This window comes from Hermetia illucens, chromosome 1 (genome assembly GCF_905115235.1).
Source record: "Hermetia illucens chromosome 1, iHerIll2.2.curated.20191125, whole genome shotgun sequence".
Classification (NCBI taxonomy): domain Eukaryota; kingdom Metazoa; phylum Arthropoda; class Insecta; order Diptera; family Stratiomyidae; genus Hermetia; species Hermetia illucens.
Window position 1 is genome coordinate 186,174,129 of NC_051849.1, and position 20,997 is coordinate 186,195,125.

Consider the following 20,997-nt stretch of genomic DNA (forward strand, 5'->3'; position numbering starts at 1 on the left):
GGCTGCTCCTTGCAAACAAACCATCCTCAGTAAATTGTACTAAATCTTCCAACAGCTGATTCCAAGTATCAAAACATTCTGCATTTCCTCCCCAGTAACTCTCCCTTATGATATTTCTCATTTTGGGACAATTTCATCCCAAACAGGAGAGCAAAAACGTTTTACCATTCAAGTATCACTCAGAGTCCTTATTCAGCCAAAAGTGTTTCCCAGAGTGTTATGTATCAGGTGTCGGTAAAGTGAACTTCCCCATTAGAAGAATATTCACTTCTTACGATTGACTGAGTAAGTGCTTGCCTCTTCAGAGCTCATCTACCTTTAGGATCCTTCCAGGACTCGTTGTGGTTTAGTTGGAATGCGACTTCGGTCCGAGTATGACGGAATTTTCTGAGCGCGCGAACTGATATTCTGTTCAATATTCTTGTGCTTGTGCTAAGGTGATCCTGTCCAAGTGAAGCAAATAATTTGCAAGTTCCAACCGATTACTTAATTTAGTTAGTGTTTCAAGGATAACGAATTTTGGCAAAGGAAAATGTGAAAAAATCTGAAATAGTTCACTTAGTGTAAAATAGAGTATAGTGCAGTGACCTTGTTGAAATTTGTAAAACGGTTCGCAGCGGAATAAGCTGCGAACAAGCATCGACTGATTCCAAGAATAAAGTTTGACTACTGACTTCATTAATAGTAAACACGCGCGCTATTTGCCCACCTCCAGCAGTGAAGTTTCAAGTACAGGACAAATATTGACAAGAGGTTTAGGTAAGAGCATCTCCACCGTCGCTTCGTTTGAATTTGAATCAACCCCTTTTCACCAGGGTAAACAGACCATTGAAGTAAATTTTTTATTAGTTTTCTCTATGTTTTCATTAGTCTTTACTCAACGGGTAGGATGTATTCTAAAGCAGATTTACAGGTTTACCGGATTTTTTCCCTGCAGAATTTGATTTTGTTGGAATTACATAGTGAACCATACAATGTACACATGCTACTGAAAGGGTAGTTATATGAACATGCGTTTGCTCCTCTATTTGAATATGAAGTACTACTAGTACTCGTTCATCATCCCGATATAATCCGCTTTCGAACCTGAACACATATCCTTTAAGTGTTAGGAACAGTTGGGTTTAATGGCCATTCCATTAGTTATGGTATACAAAGTACCGAACATACTATCATTAAACTGCAAAATTCTTCCGATGTTTTCATATTGATCTATAGTAATAAGGAAAAGGACTTCAGATTTTGTACGAGAATACTATTAAAAGATTAGTACATAAATATAAAATATAGCACCAAGGGCTTAGTATTCCTAGATTTGATCAGGGCTTTAATCAGGAAGCTAGTATCCATCCCGGATCTTCCTGAAAAGATATCGAGGAGAACACATCTCTAGATGTCAATGAAAATTTCCCAACCATTATGCATGCATATATGTATTTTTACCTCACTTGACTGTTTCTTGGGATTGTTATTTATAAGAAAAGCGAAGAGAACCTACAACTGCTTCCAAGCCCAAAAATCGTTTCTGTACCTAGATTCAATGCAATGAAGCTACTCTAGGTGAGAGATGGGCAGAAGTAATATTACTAAAGCGTGATATCGCATTGCCTTAAAGTGTGATATCACATTACCACCACTGACCGTGATCCAAACATTACAGCTCCTCCAAACATTACCACAATACCTAGTAATGTTAGGTTAGGCAACACTTAACATTACCGCATCACCGCTTTAGCACATTTCAAGAGTGATGAAATATAACATCACCTAACATTACAAAAATGATTCAAGAAGGACAAATTCCTTCGAATTCTTTATCTAGATTCAATGCGATGAAGCCACTCTGGGTTAGAGATGGGCAGATGTAATATTACAAAAGTATGAAATCACATTGCCTTAAAGTGTTATATCACATTACGACCACTGATCGCGATTCAAACATTACAGCATCACCAAACATCACCACAGCACCTAATAATGTTAGGTGAAGCATCACCTAACATTGCCGCATCACCAAGCATCACCGCTTTAGTGCATTGCGCATTAATAAAGTAATGTTGTAATTTATCATTACCGCTCTTCGTAGCACATGTTGCGGGGACCGTTGTCGTTGCCAATGTCGACTATCGGGCTGGCTTTGCATTGGCTTTGCCCTGACTACGGGATGGCTTCTGGGCTGGCTTCGGGCTAGAAAAAGATGTCGGTTGCATGTGTTTAAGTAATTGATTTGTAATGTTATGGGTTAGAATTAATGTCGGCTGCTGTTTGAATTGGTGGACCTCGGCGCAAAACCGGGATGTCTGGAGTTCCTTATTAAGGCAGGCCTAGACCGGATACCGGTTGTTGCGCCGTTGATGATGATGATGCTGTTTGATCTATATACAGCGCTGGACTATATAACATATGTACATAATAGTACAAGCGGCCGAGGCAACTATCGATTCTGGACGCCGGCTATCGATTACGAATCTATTATTTCGACTGGGTTTGATGTGAAAAGATGATTTCGATTTTGTTTGTGATAGATCTTTGAATTAAGCCAAACAGAGATACAATCTAAATGAAGTAATATTCGTTCGCAAAAATCATGATTCCCTGTTCTTTGCATGTAAAAATGTTGTCTGTTATCTGTTGTCTTATATTCTTATGGGATCTTTTGTTTTTTTATTGTCTTGCATGAAAGTTTCTTTCATTCTTCGTTAATACTGACTTGGCGCTGTCGTATACTTTTTTAAATGTAATAAATGCAGACCAAAGTAGTCTAATAATAAATAATATTTGGTACTATGGGCTGCCGAGTGTTAATATTTGAGGTTGATGCTTTAACACCATAGGTACGGTTAGGATAATGAGAGATGATGTTTGTGATATTACTTTGTAATTTGTATGTGATGTTACTTTGTAATATCACTTTTTCAAAAAGTGGTATGATATCACATTACCTACGAAAATGATGTTTTTTGCATACCTCTACTCTGGGTGTCTGGACATTAGGTCCAAAGAAAATTAAATCGCAGATGTCTTAACAAAGAGGGAACATTGTTTCCGATTTTTTGGGACCGGAAAACTGGAATATCATTAGCGCCGAAAATTTTTTTATGAAGAGTCAGGGGCAGCTAATTCTTAAAGATAAGTACAGAACCCGAATACCGCCACATCGGCCTTTTTCAGCTAGAACCAATAGAGATACTGAAAAATTTATCCAGTCGAAAAGCAGAGCAGAGCAGAGTATCATGGTCATTTTTATTGGCCGCAACACTTATTTGTTTCCAATCCGTGCACCCTTTTTCCTAGTTGTTTCTTGCTGGATCTGACCACTTTTATGTTAAACTTTTTCACAATTGTATTTCTTTTGTCCATTTAATCCATTTTGTTTTGTCTCTCATGTACATTTTGTCGAATGTTGATTCCTTCATATTTGGCGTTGCTTCCCTGTTAATTTTCTAACATTTCATTACTATTCAAAATTTTTCCAGCTGCATCGCGGACGTATTTTTTGTCTTTGTCAAAACCTGCTGGGTGTAGGATATGTGAAAATTCTATATCATTAGCAACGCAATAGTTGGGAGGATAGAGCCTCAGTTTCTCTATCACGTTGCGGAAGATTCGACTCCCAGTCGATATGGATGGTTGCTTTTCACTTGCACAGAATTAATTGAACTTAACAACCTCGTCATCTTGCTATCGTCCACATAGACTTGAACCTTGCCCACAACATGAGCTGAATGATGAACTTCACCCCAAAATTAAGAGATACTAGCTTAAAAATTAAACTTCAAAATAAAGGACCACTACTTTTACACTTCGGTGTGTTAAAGATTTCCGTATATACAGGGTGCGGCAGCATAACTTCCTTTTTTCAAAACTCAATAAAAACTATATATTTATTTATTTTTTATAATGTAGGTACATGTTTAAAGTTTTTATTTACATTGTTTTGAAGATCAAATCTGTTAGGTGACGTCCCCCATTCTCCATACATTGCGTAAACCGATTTCTGGCGTCTGTCATGACTCTTGTTAGCATAGCAGGTGTTATGTTGGCAATTTCTTCTTGGATGTTGTTCTTCAAATCTTGTAGGGTTCTTGGACGGTTCACATAAACACGGGATTTCAAAAAACCCCATAGAAAAAAATCACAAGGGGACAGATCGGGAGAGCGTGCCGGCCATTCCATTCCTCCAATTGAGATAAGACGCTCTGGAAAGTGTTCCCTCAAAACAGCCATCGATGCTCTTGAAGTGTGTGCTGTTGAACCGTCTTGTTGGAACCAAGTGTCCCCCAAATCCAAATTTTCTAGCCGTGGGAAAAAAAAATTCTGTAGCATGTTTACATACCAGTCCGAATTCACTGTCACTGTAACCTCATTTTCCTCAAAAAACCAGGGACCAATAATTCCAGTTGCGGAAATTGCACACCACACTGTGACTTTGGGTGAATGCAAAGGCTTTTGATGCAATTCTCGAGGGTTGGTCTCAGCCCAGTAGCGCATGTTTTGTTTGTTAACCGACCCACACAAATGAAAATGGGCTTCATCGCTAAAAAAAAACAATAGCACCCTCGGGAACGACACCAAGAAGAAGTCACACGCGTTCATCCGAGAATTGAAGTCACGTTCTGAAAGTTCCTGCACTATCGCCATCTTATAGGGATGAAAATGAAGATCATCACGAAGAATTCTTCTCCCAGAACGATCGGATAGTCCAAGGGGAGATGCGTGTTTGCGCGCAGAACGCCGTGGCGATCGCAACATTGACGCTCTCACTGGTTCAATGTTCTCAGGTGATCTAATGGACCGAGGGACTCCAGTTCTTTCTTTAGTCGCACTTGCAGTTTGTCTGAATGTAGTGACCCATGTAACAATTGATTTGCCGTCTGGGACGGGAGCCAACGGGGCTAAATTAAAGTGATTCCGAAATGCACGCTGTGTTGCAATAACCGAACATCCGCTTGAAAAGTAAATCTCAATGGCAAACGCACGCTCCTCACTATTCCAACGCATGATGGCGACTGAACCGTGTCGGGACAAAACTTTACAGTATCCCCTCTTGAACGAGACCACTAGCGCTCCGCTATGACATCAACTAACTGAGTGGCGCGCATTTTAAACAAGTCGGAATACCGGAAGCTCGCGCTTCGGGTATAAAGGTTTTGTGTTCATCTTATGTAAGAGACGCACATTTTTCTGTCCGTATATAGTTACAAATCCAACATAATCCTTCATATTTTTCCAAACTACGAGACATACGTACATATTAGAGCCATAGATATCACGCTCACCCTAAACAAACAAACTGCCTATTACCTACTGTACACATATATGCACGTATCTAAATTTATCGTACCCATATTTCCGATTTACGTCTTATATCTAACTGAATTAGGCACTACCCGCAAAGTTCATTAGCACGCATATATTATATACCTACATACACACATGTCGGGTTGACAAATAACTAAAAAACTAAAACAAAATAATTGTCTGCGACCCAATTCATAAGAATTCATTTCGTTGTGGTATTGACGAATTGATATGTGATGATGACGTTATGCAGGTTGTAGAGTGCACGAAATTCACAAAAAATTGTAAAGTTTCACCCCCTACAACTTTGTTAATAATAATTCGATTTTCTTCAAACTTGAACTGTGCATTATATTCTTCATTACACGCATGCCAAATTTTGTACTTCTGGGATGAACATAAGGGGGGGTGCCGGGTAAATTTCTAAAATGTGGAAATATACTGTTATTAACTTTATTTGTGCAGATATCGGAACCGGATATATTTTGAGGCCTAGATTTCGTAGAGATGCACCACTGTGATTTTTTTCGGATTTTTCGGTTGGATAGGTTCTGAGAACGAGACCTGTTACACTTTTTGGGGGTCATATTTTGAACCCTCACTCCCCTATGTTTAATCTAATATCAAATATTGAACCAGATTCGAAAAGTACTAATTGAGGCCTTTCATTTGATACCCTACGTGGCTACATTCTGCGAAAAAAAAATTTGCACCCTCCATTCACATGTACGGGAAGCCCCCCTTAAACTTAACACAAGATGGCGCCACTTGACGCATGTAAAGGGATCACTAGATTACATACTCTCACCAATTTTCGTGAAAATCGGTCTAGCCGTTTCCGAATAAATCGGGTGTGACAGACAGACAGACAGACAGACAGACAGACAGACAGACAGACAGACGGACAGACAGACACCGTCTCGATTCTAATAAGGTTTTGTTTCACACAAAACCTTAAAAAAGAAGTTATGCTGCCGCACCCTGTATTAATGCTGACGGTGTGGTGGCGAAGTCATTTGAGCAGCAGTTTCGCGATCTCGTTACCTTGAATCCCACTTGGTCATAGATGTTTTTGCTTGTTTGAGGAGGTACACAAAGCATGTATCTAGAATAACTTACTTAATGAGATTATAAAAGATTATTCTGAACAATTGAAATATTCCACTAGATGCTGCAGTTATAATTCCCAAAAGGAAACCTTAAAAATTGATAAGGGGTTTCGAAATTAAATTTAGTTTGAGATTTGATTAATAGATTGGAATAATTAGGAGCGCATGCTTGGAAATCATTTTACTAATTACTGACAGACTACTACACCTTGTAAATTCTTCCTTCCTAAAGAAACACCCTCTACTGAGATATCGCAGTGCGCCATTAATCAGAAGAGGTCGCACATTCAGAAAAGTAACATTATCCCAGGATAAGCGACGAGTGGATTGCTTGAGACCTACGTGACGTAGAATAATGGAGGCGGGGTGCAAGCTTCTGGGAAAATCATAGAGAAGTCGAAGTAGATTGGCAAAAACCGATAGCGCGTAGGTGTGATAGACGTGCTATGGAGCACATAGCGATTTATGACTGTCATACATCAGGTGCTTTTGGGGCAGTCCTCGGCCATCTTGGAAGAGTGGGTTCCACTGTATGGCATTTCCAGCAATGCAATTGTCGCCATTGAGCAACTTATTTATTGCCACTTCAGCCATCCGATCACATCGGCCACGGGTCACTGACTTGTACGCTGACTAAGTTCTTCATTTGAAATAGTATCAGCGTACTCCGATGATACATCGCAGCAGGTGTTCAGGAATGCTTGAAGCTTTTGAGTGGCCGTTGGGGTTCAGATAGAGAGTGCGATGACCCGTCAGAATGAGAACCCTGGTTTTGTTGGTGTTTATCTTCAGTCCTAATGTATAATATTTGTCCCTCTTTTGAAATCCAGAGCCATTTGGACAAGGTCCATGATCCGGTGCGATAGCAAAGAGATGTCATCAGCCTAGTCGAGGTGTTTGTGGAAAGAAGGAAAGATATGGTTGATTGGACTGCTCCAGGTCTTTGAAACAACACCGATAAAAAGGAAAAATAATATCAAATAGAAATAAGAAGAAATAATAGCGGTGACGAAATGCGCAATCTGGGATTTTACTTCGATGCAGCATGTGATATTTTACACCTTCGCATGCCACTCTGATAATAGCTATTCATTTCTCCCGAACGCCCTTCCTGCGTGTGCCCCTATTTTGGGACCTGAGATAAATTATTCTCCCCTCATCTTCTCAGGCCTGATCAACTTAAAGGAATACTACATACCTCATGCAATCGACATCAACCTCACCTGAGCCATACTCTCCCTAAATGTGTCGTAACGAGTATACTGCAGGAGCCGCTTAAAATTCAACGTTGCGCTCATCATCATTCTTGCGTTTTGGTCACTTTAAAAATGGACGATATGTTTCCAGTATTAATAAAAACTAAATTTCTCTTAAACCAATTTATAGTATGATAATGAATATAGTTTTCAATTTCTTCTTTGCGATATTATGAATGCAACGCTACCTTTGGCGTTATCCATTTACGTCATTTGTTGAAAGTTGTAAATATCGATGTATATTATGATCCACCATAGTAGGCACAGTACGTCAGTGTCATACAATATCGTTCACTAGGGATTTTTGTTCTCAAATTTGTTTCTTCTCAAATTTGATGCATTATCATATCCATACATTTCCAGATACTCTGGCAAACAATTTTATAGTTTCAATAGTCAGTTCACTCAAATGAGGCTGCCAATTTTAAAGCTTCCAATCACTTGAAGCGGTCATTACCAGTTTCAGCATTTTTCCCAAAGGGTTTGGAAAATATATGGGTCAATAAGAATGTTGCTCGCCTGAAATTTTGTCAGCTTCAAGTACACTAGTAGTAGTATAGCAGTAAACACTCCCTTTCTAGGATGATAATCTCGAATGATGATCTCTTGTGCAGCTTTTGAATCACTTGTCCACAACCCTACAGATATCTTCTGAAAAGAATCCTTTCCCTTCATTCGCAAAACAGTTAACTGGAGGGTCCAATACGCTCCTTTATAGGTTTGTTTTTTCTTCTTAACAAGTTTTACCTATTGCCTATTGCGCCCTGGTGATTTGGTTTACTCGACGGCGACAAAAAGAGAAATTAGGCAGTTCCCTATTCCACGAACAGCTAGGCTTTCTGCTGATTATCATGTCAATGTTGAGTTGCATTTTGTTTCGTAGAAATCTTCCGTTTTACGGGTACCTGCTTTAGCCACTCTTCTATAAAAGTCTGCTCGAATACCGCTTTCGGTAGCCAACTTCGCAGCTTCGGTCGTTGTGGGCATGATTCTCATTGAAGAACTAAAATATGTTAGAAACCAGCGCAGCGCTAACGATTATCAGTCCCACAACTGAATCAGATCCTCTCTTTCGATACGTATCACTTTCATGTTAAAATGCACAAAACCTAGCAATTAACTTCGCTTCCTTGGAATTTTTGCTGGTCATCGCCAATCATGGTCGTTGCAAAGCAAGCTGGCGAACTATGTGTGTTTTTGAACTATCGCAAAAAATGACTTGGAGGAGCGGTGTAGCTATAAACATATACACCACCTACCAGAGTTCAGAGGCCTCTTGAAATCCCATATGGCCCAGTCACCGGACGTTTAGCTCCATCTGTCTAATTCTTAATCTATACATCATTGCGTAGGGTTCCCTTCGGAAAGGATTTGGGAAAGGGAGAACCAGACATCCATTCTAGAATTTTGAATTAAGACCGCTGTAGCAGTTTAATGTTGAATGATTTGACAGAGGTCTTAACATATAGGACTGGCCCAATTTTTGGATCAACAACTTACAATTTGGATAGTGGTGTTTTTTGTGGAGCATCCACAATAAGTTTGAGTTGTTGGTCTTTCGCCTGTGTCTGTCGTTTCCAGGTGAACTTTTTTCGAGCTGTATTCTAAAGTATTTAACATCATTTGATTGGGATATAGCCTCCTTATTGATTTTCACCTAAGGGCGAATTTCTCAAATGAAAATCAACAATATTGTTATATTCTCAATAAATGTTATATTTCCCAAAAAAAAACATACTTCTATTGAGTTAATATTCCCTTGAATGCATGTGTGCATCTTTCCTATTCATATAATGATGCTCCCTTTTGTCTTGCTTATCACTAATTGCAAAGATAACATAAACCATCAATTATGATCGCCCGAAGATGTACAACTTCATGAGTTTATATGGAGAGTGTAGGTATATTGTGGTAGTACCTTCCAATTAAAATATTTTTTTAGTTAGCCTCAAACTCAGGTTCTGTCTGCAACTCATAACCAATATCCAATTCCAACTATCTAGTTAATACTTTAAAACTTCTCGGAATAAATTTTCCTGTATGAATCTTTCAACTAACCAAATTTGGTTCCGAAATTTACAGAAGCTTAAATGCTGTGCAGGAGTCATAGCAGCAATGATTAACAATTAACATGGGAAAAGGTAGCTAAATTTCCATTTTGCAAAGTGCATTATAGGTAGATGAATTTCTCGTTATTTTGAGGTTTATGCGGAGTACAATGCCCTATTTCAACACTAGGTATTCATGGTTTTCCTTCTAATTTCATTCTGTAACATAGTTCATTTAAAATTGGACACTATCCTTGACTATTATCTTTATCCTTTTATAATATTTTGTAAGTTTGTCAAAAAAAAAAAACAAAACCCAAAGTAATCTTCACCAAGTACGGTGCTCTTATGTCAGCGTTTGATCTGGTTTTGTAACATTAGCCGGGTCCATTTTTGCGAAAAGGAAACAGATCCATAAGCTATGTTAAAGTCTCCCGCCATCTCTTTGAAGATCAATTTGAGGTTATTGGTCAACATTTTCTATACTTTATAACTTTTTTGCCAGTTTTCGACCTGCTATTATGTATGCTGGTCATTGCCGACAAGCTCTGAGCCGCTCATGTCACTCATAAATGACTCTTTTCCTTACACTGCCGAGCCACTTTCTTAAAATTTCCAAGGTACACGTACCATTGTATCAATTTTTACGGCAAAATTTAATACAAATTTGTTGTTCCAGATTCGATTTAGTTTTTAAAAATGTACGTAAATGTGAGTACGATCTAGAAGATATTTTCCATTATTTTGCTAGGCCGGATAGCCCCATACGCCCAGACAAATCACCAAAAGATCGAATTTTCTCTAAGCAGCAAGCGATGGAAAACCCGATTTCATGGCCACTTATGATCGCGGTAAAGCTGAACCTGACCAAAGTGACTAGACTGATCATGACTAATTTGTGAAGCCGGATAAAAGTAGCAATACTACTCTCGAGGCCATTCAACATCAACGGTCTTAGACAAGGGAATACCCTATAATGCATCCTTCAAGTCCATCCAAGTACTGGCATATGTTGACGATATTCGCATTATGGGAAGAACAACCCGAGATGTATGTATAATCTTCCTTCATCCAGGTCAGACAGGTGGCGATTGGCACAAGATCTTGGGCTGAACATTAATGAAGGCAGAACGAAGTACATGGTAGCAATGATATTGCGTGTTGCGCGTGACGTATTTGCATTGACAGAATTCATGTCCGAACAAACTAACAGATTCAACTTTCCTTTTCGTCAATGGTTTTAGTTTATTTCCCCGAATACGTATTTCGGTAGCCACTTGCTGCCTTTTTCAGCGGAATAATTCCAATAATATCCTTAATTTATATATATATACTATTGTAATCTAATTATAATAACGACTCGCCCCTAATTAAATCTTGGTTAACATAACCTCTTTGTGGGCTTCTTTTCTAGGCCTGCCATGAAAATTTCATTTATTAGTGGGGATAAGGGGTTACCCATCGCTATCCCTTTAGTCCTCTTATAAAGTTTATCTCGAAAAGTAAAATAATTTTTTGACATACATGTTACCGCTTGTTTGGTATATAGTTTGGCCTTTCTTTTACGCTCCAGAGCACTTAGCTCGGAATGTTCGAAAATAGTGCCTCTACATCGCATGAGACCCAGATTTCGTCGTCCTCTTTGTTTCTTACTGTTGCGGCGTTGCAGATACTACCAATTTTCTGCATTTCAAATGTCACCCATTTGGCTATGTTGTACGTTGGAGAGTTCCTATCTGTTCCCTCATTTCTACCCCTTCTTTGTGAATTTTTGGTTGGCAACTAATTCTCGGAAGGGCCGGCGATCGTGAAAAAATTGTCAGAGAGGCGTCGCATTGGTGAACTTCGGCGGAAAAGCGGGACGTCCAGGGTTGCTTACTTAAGGCCGCCATTTGCGCTCAGTTCGGTCTGTCAATTACGCCTGAAGAGTTCGCATTTGATTTGTAGCCATAACGTGAACGGAATGCAGTTAGTCAGTCAGTTGTGACTGGTTAGGCGGCTGATGATCAGACAAAAATATCTCAAGTTCTTGTCTTAAGGCCTTCTACGTCCAGAGTTGAACTAATAATCTCGCGACTTGCGGTCCGTGGATGATGCATCCAGTTCAACCGACGGCCGGGTGCATTGCAAGCTCTTCTGGTGTAACCAAAGGCCGTACTGAACGTGGATGGCGGGCTTAAGGTAAGCTTAGAACGGATGACGGCCGTTGCCCCGTCGATGCTGATGGTATTGCGTGGTACGTTGGTGCATTTTTATCTAAAGTCATATGGGACAAACCATATTTGACTCGGCAATATACAAACAGGAAATTAGTCAAAATTTTCCATTATGAGAAATGGACCCAAGAATATCCTGAAATCACTTATAGTGCAGTACCATGGAATTATGAACTCTAAGAAATTTTAATATGTTGCCTCTTGAACTGTGAAAAAATAAATTCGCTTATAGTTTATGAATTTATTAAAATGGGCGATTTTAAATAAAATATAGTTCTTTTTATCTAATATTTTGTGTAGGGTTCTTGTATCTTTCTCCGTAGGGTTTTGCCACTCATAAAACTTTGGGGTTGATATCAGAAGATTTAGGTGGGCAAAGAAGAATGGCGATGTTTCAACTAGACAAACACTCCTTGACAGATTTCACGTCATGGCAGGGTACATTGCCCTGCATATAAGTTTATTTGTTGAAATGGCAGAAGACTATCATCTAACATTTTTAAATATTTTTGCTGGTTCTTGCTGCCTTCCAGAAAGTCCCAGTGTCCAAGACTTTTGTTCACTACCACTTCCCAGACCATCAATGGTGGAGGGTGTTTTACAGTTACTTGAACGCAAGGAGGTGGTACTTTTTTGTTTATCGTCAACGAACGGAAAGAACCTCTCTGTCAGCGCCTTCAAAATGGATTCATCAGTAAACAGGAGCTAAATTAAACGAAATTAGTCACAACAGGTCTTTCTAATAGCAAATACTTTGAAATTAGCCTTCATTCAAGTCCTACCTTTTTTCCAGCTAGCTACAAGGAAGGTTTTGTACTGATTTGCAAAATTCAAATGGGTCTTTTTCTTTGTCTCTGATGAATCTTGCCCTTTTTGTGAATAATTTAGATCAATTTCATCACATCAACGCTTTAAAGTTGAAATGGACAAAATAAATAATAATTTTAAAGGTTGCTTTGCGGTCCTCCAACAATTTTCGAACCGCAATTCCGTTTATTTTCAGCGTGGTTTTGCTTTTGCACTTGTAGAAAGAGCTACGGTGTAGGTTTGGTAGGTAGCTCTTTCTGCCATGGCTATTTTTTGGCATTTTTAAAAGCTATACTCACACTTACCCCTTTTAATCATGCAATTTCTCGGTATTTATGCCGTTTACCACAAATGAGAGCAAGAATGACTTCCTTTTTACTGCTGGAATATCAGCTTTTTTGCCCATTATGTCAATTGCATGATTTTAACATTTTTTTGAGCTGCTCACCTTTAAAACTGTTACTAATTGATCTTAATATTGTCAAACGTTTTACAATGATATCAAACGTTTCCACAATAAAAATCACCTGTTTTACCAAAGTATGATAATGTTACAAACCGTGACATGCAACAATGCTCTGTTATGCACGTTTCTATTCAGCAGCACAACATTATCAAAGTAAGGAGAGTAGTGCCTTTTGATGCATATCAGTTTAAACTTATCTTTAATTAATTAAGAATAGTCAGTACAAGGGCATCGTGTCAGTGTACTCTTCAGTTCGTCGTGGGATGCGAAATTAACACGCACTGCCATTTGCTCGCGTTTATATGATTTCACGTTCATTCAACTTCTATAATTAACACTTAAATTTACACTTTTATACAAGAAGACAAATTTGAGGTATGCAGCGATTTTGCTTAGCAAACCTGCAAAAGCGTATTTATCTGTGCGTTGGTGGTGTCTTTCAAATAAACAACAATTATGTATGACATATTTAGCCCCACTGCACATAGTTCACAGTCATTACATGTTCATCATTCTATAAAAGAAATGTGTCCTTGACTTATAGCATTCCCATAATATTGCATGGAGGGGAATTCTGATCGTCGAGGAAAGGCATCTTAACTTTTCAAGATAAAAACACTTCAATAAGATAAATTTAGGAAAACTGACGAAATAAATATAATTATCATTTATATATGGTTACCAGCTATTCCTAAATGGAACATAGCGGTTTGCCGCAATATCTTTCAGCTCTCCCCAGGGCTTTTCGAGATGCTTGCACTCGCCCTCCACCGTTCTGTGCCATGTGTTTCTGAGGACCTATTCCTCGATAATCTTATGAGCTATTATCTATGTGTGACCTATCCAATGCCTCTTTTCGTGTTCTCAGGGGTTTGGCTCAAAAACAAACCTTTTCTGTGATATTTTTAGCGAATTGTATTGCATATGATGAATTAATTGCTTTTGGGGTGCATTATTATACTCTTGAAATATAAGAAAAAAATATTTTTTTTTTTAAATTATATTTCCAATAATTAATTATAATGTTATAAAAGGACGCTCTAAAACAAACGTAGTTAATTTCCCTTACGATTGTGGCTATCGAAACTACCTCAGTTAATTTTTTTTCGTGCAAAAAAACAAAATGGCAGATGGATTTTGTTGATTTCGAAGAAAGCCGTATTTTAAACATTGCATTGCACAGAAGGTTTTACTTTGTTACAATGTAACGTTCAAAAATGTTGTTTTGAGGAAAAAGCCTTTCAGTTGATGATGATGATCATTGATAATTGCAACGTACAGTATGTCAGCAATGCCAGTCCCATAGAGCGGACCTTTTGATTTGCAGAACTTTCAGTTTTGTCCAATCTACCCCTGAGTCTTATTTTTTTGAGGAGTCAAAACCAAAGAGCTGCAGAAGAAGAAATGAGGAGTATGTTTTTCGTGTGGCGGTCGCTTGATGATTTATAAAAATTATAATATCTACTATATAAAAACAGAAGTTGTATACCGTTCACTTAACCGACATGAAAATTGGTGTGTATATGTATCTTCGAATGGAAAGTATTTTGGTCCCACCCAGATTGTTGTAGCTCGCCAACTTCTACACCATTCACACGATCGCGATCCTTGTAGGGGTCAAAAGTTCATGAAGGGGAGAGAGGAGGCCCCACTTTAATCCAATCAGGAGCTCCCCCCAACTACTCTCCTTAAAAAGGCATGGGAGGGGCGGGGGTTCTGTTATGTCGTTATGGTAATGTTTTAATTTTCAACCTTACTGCGCTTAGGAGAAAGGACGGATGGGGCGTAAAAGAGGAAGAGCAATGAGAACGGCTCATTCTCTAATCGCGTTAAAATATGCAACAGTCGTTCCTGGTTAAAAAGTTATGGCGCCCCAAATTGGGGCTATTTTCATTTCAAGCCTAAGATCTAAGCTTAAACCACATCCTCCCGGGAAAGGACAGTATGGATGAAGAAGCCAGAGATTTTGTTTCTAAGCCCGTTGAAAAATCGCGTAATGGCGCTTCGAGTGAGGTGTACCATAATATCATCATGGTGAAGTTTGATTTGTCAGCACTACCTCCGGAGAGGGAGGATAAAGAGTATACATAGCAAAAATAAAGGGGTCCCCCTTTTTAACATAGTCGAGGAATTGTGGCAATCTTCCCCTATTGAAAGGTTATCATCATCATCAACGGCGCAACAACCGGTATCCAGTCTAGGCCTGCCTTAATAAGGAACTCCAGACATCCCGGTTTTGCGCCGAGATCCACCAATTCGATATCTCTAAAAGCTGTCTGGCGTCCGGACCTGTGCCATCGCTCCATCTTAGGCAGGGTCTGCCTCGTCTTTTTTTTTCTATCATAGATATTGCCCTTATAGACTTTCCGGACTAGATCATCCTCATTCATACGGATTAAGTTACCCGCCCACCGTAATCTATTGAGCCGGATTTTATCCACAACCAGACGGTTGTGGTATCGCTCATAGATTTCGTCGTTATGTAGGCTACGGAATCGTCCATCCTCATCTTGGGGAGCAAAAATTCTCTCCTCTTCTTCGGAGGATTCTTCTCTCGAACGCGGCCAAGAGTTCGCAGTTTTTCTTGCTAAGAACACTCCGAGGAATACATGAGGACTGGCAAGATCATTGTTTTGTACAGTAAGAGCTTTGATCCTATGGTGAGACGTTTCAAGCGAAGCAGTTTTTGTAAGCTGAAAAAGGCTCTGTTGGCTGCCAACAACCGTGCGCGGATTTCATCGTCATAGCTGGTATCGGTTTTGATTTTCGACCCTAGATAGGAGTAATTTTCCACGTCTAAAAGTTGTAACCTCCTATGTTCATTGCTTTCGTTTGACCAGCGCGATTCGATGTTGTTCGTTCCTTCGGTATCCTAAAGATCATCCCCCTACTCCACTCGTCGATAAAGATCTCGGATTCCCAGGATTTCCGTATAGCGTCCCTTTTGTTACGTACATCGAAAAGCCAGCTGCTTGATCTCCTATTGAGCATAGTGTGGTCAATCTGATTGCTCATATGTTGCTGATCAGCCGAAACGCAACTGAGCAAGCTCTGTGCTGGAACAATATACAACCAATGACGAAGCGACGAAGGCTGCAAAAAACTCTGACCATTACTGTTACAGTCGCAAAAACCATGAATTTCCCATCATAAGTCCGACTAAGGTATTTTCAGAGCCTATCTTAGCACTCAAATTATCTACCAAGATCACAGTGTCATCTAAACGAAGGTTCGCATGAGTTGTTTTCAATTATGCATATAAATCCTTCTTCCCCTTTGTATCGGAAGTCTCTGTTGGCCGTAACACTGTACAATGGAAATGTTCATCATTCTGGATCAGGGCCGTACCTATGCTGCAGGCGGACTTAGTGTTGACCAGGTGGAGGAGTAACGACCGCTCGCTGTCAAAAGGTTATTAAATAGATTATAATCTCTAAGCAGCGGTTTAGAGTACATTAAAAGTGTGTCTGCCAGAGGAAGTTCTATTGTGCCCTTCGGTCTTGAGATGGATTTCCCCTTTACGGGGCATTGTAGTTTGAAAGAGTTTCTTTTCTTGCCGACCCTTGCATCCCGTCAGAGTTGTGTTCTATGTTGGGCACATTCAGAAGACTGCTTTCATGTCCTCTGTGCCTATCTAACATGCTGGGGCATCCGCAATCTAGATCACAAGGGCAGTTCACGTAGTGAAGCCAGTGCCTTGCTAGCAGTCATACGCTTCGAGTCGCTAATGCATACTCGCATGCCGCCTTGTGGCAACGGATGGGGTTCCTCGATGCTGTTTCATCTGCAGTATGCTCGACAAATGGCCTTAGTAGCTATGCCGGATAGTCACCAATTCCGTGTGTTTCCCTGTGTTGTCTAGAAACATCTCATGTGTTATATTGCATGCAGAGTGAAAGTTGATTGGTGGAAAAGTTTCGATACGGTTCTCCGCATGGAGCTGATTTCAATCAAGCTAAGTTAGGGAGTGCTATCATGTAGGGGACCAACAACTTCAATGCCCCTTAGTTGCGCAGAGGTATTAAATAGGCCTCGTATCCGCTGGTTTGAATATAGACTCTGTACTCAGTATAAACCACTGCCCCGGTGCTATTCACGACAAGGCTCTGATTGTGGCTTCCAAACCAATCTGTGTCTGAAGAGGACCATAGAATTATGCTTGCATAGCAGGTACTCATGTAAAACCCCCAGGACTTTGATCATTCTGGACCAGAATCCCGTGGTCACTATCCTACATTAATCCAATATCGGATTCACATGTGCTTCGGTCAGGATTTTCGGAGTACAAAAGCACACTGTCACGAAAGGGAAAGGTGTGCTTTCATTGTCTAACTTTACGTAGTGAAAGAAACTTCGTACAATTGCCGAAATCCATTACCAGTAAGTCCGTCCTTCTTCAAGGCATGGATAACGTTTCCATTAGAAGAAAATTTTGAAAACTGCAAGTTGCTATCTCGCAAACGTCTATCTTATTTAATTTCCTTTTACGGTAAGCAGGGATACTTTTGGTGAATTCCCATCTCACAGGCCATTCATACTATAGTGACTTGCCCCTTCTCTTTTCTTAAACGCCGTTGGATCAGTTTTGACGAAATTGGCGTTTTCGAACATTATTTTGTTTTTATTGCAGAAATGCGATCATAAGCTTTAAGAACAGCCTTCACTCCGGTTCCGCTTGACTGAATTTCCCATAGCAAATTTGTTTTTGGGAATCCTTCTAAGCTATCTCATAACAATTCTATTTAATATCAACAAACTCTTTATTAACATTCCGTTGAAAGCTAATCAAGTACGTCTTTTAAGAGTAAGCAGCTTTTCATTCCATTGTTCTCTTCTAGGAATTAAATTGTTCCACCCAAAGTCAAGCACGAAATCTGATACCATTAATTTCATGATTCCAGCCTTTCATGCTAAACGGTTTTTCCTCTTAACTACTACTCATCTATTTCCCTGAAATTTTGCTTAAAAGTCATATACGAACCAATTAAAAGCTAATTAGAATGTCAGTAAGCTTAGTTACATAGAATAGACGATTCCAGGAAAAAGGAGTGGTTTCAGTGTTTTAATTTAATCTGGCCAGAGATGATTTAACCAAAAATTTAAATTTTTGAAAAAGCCCAACCAGCTTTTGATATAAGCATTTAAATTCAGTTGAAACAAAAACCACCAAAAGATATCCAATCTGAATTATTCAACAATCTTTCTAATAGGCATACCTAGACGCAAAGCAATAATTTATCATGTTGAATATCTTTATTGTGAAGTCCTATCTTACCCAATAAAAGCACCTCTAATGTTATCGACTACCCCTCCACCGTCAAAACTATTCTGATTACTCATCACTTAATCCTTTTCCTCAACACGACTTATGTGCGTGATACTAAATCGTCATTAATCATTCAAAACATTCGTATGGGAAAAAGAAGCAAACGATTTTGTGTTCCTAACCACGGCTGCAAATAATTTATTTAGAAGAAAAGCAGGTTTCCTTTAAATTAATTATGTTAGAAGATCGGAGAGCAGATTTTCGATATGCGTGGAATGTGCAAAATCCTTCAATTAACAGTACGGAGATTGGTAATTATGCTACGCTGTACATTTGTCATAAAAGATACAAAAATCGCTGGTCGTTAAATTGAAATTAATGGATTGAAGTTGGTTTGGAGAATACAGGACCTGCTCAATTCTACGTATGCTCCTAAATGCATGGAATAAAGAATCCTAGACGCAATAATGTATAGAAAATTCAGAATATGTTCATTGTGTACAAATGATGATTTGATGCGATTTTGATATCTCCATTTGTCGTCAAAGCATATTAAAGGGAACAGGAAAATCGTGGCTCATTGAAGCTAATAATGATGTTACATTTAATGAAATTAAACAAAGGATGACTTCATTGTTTTTTTATCATTCTTAACTATGTTTTTACGTAGAACAATCACATTACATAGCAGACTTAACGCACCATCTGGGCGGCTCCTTTTTAAGGTTTTGTTTGTAAAACAAAACCTTATTAAAATCGGTTTACTGTCTGTCTGTCTGTCCGTCTGTCTGTCTGTCTGTCTGTCTGTCTGTCTGTCTGTCCGTCACACGCATTTTTATCAAAGACGGTTGTAGTGATTGGCACCAAATTTGGTAGAAAGGTGGGAACTGTGAACGCTCACGCATATAGTGAGTTACATCCTTTTACGACGAATTTAAGGGGGGGGTCCCCATACATGCAAAGGGAGGGTGTACATTTTTTTTTCATCAAATATAGTCATGTGGGGTATCAAATTAAAGGTCTCGATTAGTATTTTTCGAAGCCGGTCTTAGTTTTGACATTTGTTGAAAAGGTGGGGGGTGCGGGGGGTTGAAAGTGGTCATTTCTTTAACGAACCCATTCTCAGAAACTACCCAACCGAAAAATCTGAAAAAAATCAGGGGGCTGTCACTATATAGTGCCTAGGCTCCGAAATACCCTCCATACCGATACCTGTTCAAATAAAGTTAATAATAGTACATTACTATAATTTTTAGTAATTGACAGGAAAACCCCCTTAAGTTCACCCTAGAATCACAAAATGTTGCAGAAATGTAGGCTACAGTATGGAGCATGATCCTGCCGAATTTGGTGAAAATCGCACTATCACTAACAAAGTTATACTAGGTCAAAACTGTCGCTCCTCTGCAAATTCGAGACTATGAATGTCAATATCACTTGATAGTGGCTATTTTCACATAATATATGCATATTTTACGTGCTACATGCTAATGGGACAAATGCACACCCAAATCTCTTTATAAAAGAAATACACAAAACCTTTCATACCTGAAGCGTCTAGCTTCCGGTTTTCCGACTTGTTGTTTGGTTATTATCGGATATGGTTCCTTCTTTTTGAAACGCACTCTTAGATTAGAATATCTTTCCAGCACCTCTTAAGACAACCAGCTGATGCTGGTTTTTCACACATAACTCAGCTTAAAGCTGGATTTAGATCAGGGCTACTGGCAAACTATACTACACACCAGGGACGAGCTGCTGGAGATCTGCAGTCGAATAGGCGACAGTAAAGCCCCGGGTGTTGACGGCGTACCGAACAAGGCTCTCAAACTTGCCGTCAAATGTAGACCGGATATGTTCGCGGAGTTGTTCGAAACGTGCGTGTCCGAGGGTATCTTCCCTGCACCATGGAAACGATAGAAGCTGGTGCTATTGCCTAATGCTGGCAAACCTCCAGGGAAACCGTCCTCCTATAGACCCATATGTCTTCTAGACATTACGGGGAAAATGTTAGAGCGGATTATTTATAATAGATTACTCCCAGTCGTCGAGAGCCAAGGGGACCTTTCAGATAGGCAGTATGGGTTCTGTAAAGCCAGATCAACCACTGATGCCATCAAAATGGTTACTGGCTTGGCCGAAACTGCAATTCACGGAAGGTGTTGTACCAGCAAATATTGTGTGGTGATGACCCTGGATGTGAGGAATGCATTCAATTCGGCCAATTGAAACCTTATACGAAAGTCTCTGGCGACGATTGGTGTTCCCACCTCGCCACTATTATCGATAGCTACTTGAAAGAGCGGACACTCTGGTATAATACCGATGATGGACCCAAGGAGTACGTTGTCTCTGCGGGTGCCCCACAGGGCTCTGTACTGGGCCCACTACTGTGGAACATCATGCATAATCATGTACTTAACCTTCCGGTTCCGGAGGAGGCCACGGTGGTGGGTTACGCCGATGATGTAGTATTGGTTGTGGTCGCAAAGCACCTCGAGGATGCTGAATTGTACTCAAGCGAAGCA

At 39.6% G+C, this 20,997-nt stretch overlaps 1 protein-coding gene across 1 annotated transcript in view; it reads left to right on the forward strand.

The window, feature by feature from the left end:
- The first annotated feature begins 298 nt into the window (after nucleotides 1-298).
- Nucleotides 299-20,997, forward strand: part of LOC119647024 (nephrin-like) — a 319,705-nt gene continuing 299,006 nt past the window's right edge. Inside the window, exon 1 of the mRNA XM_038047761.1 lies at nucleotides 299-759. The gene's annotated coding sequence lies outside the window, so the exon portion shown is untranslated. The remainder of the gene's footprint in view (nucleotides 760-20,997) is intronic.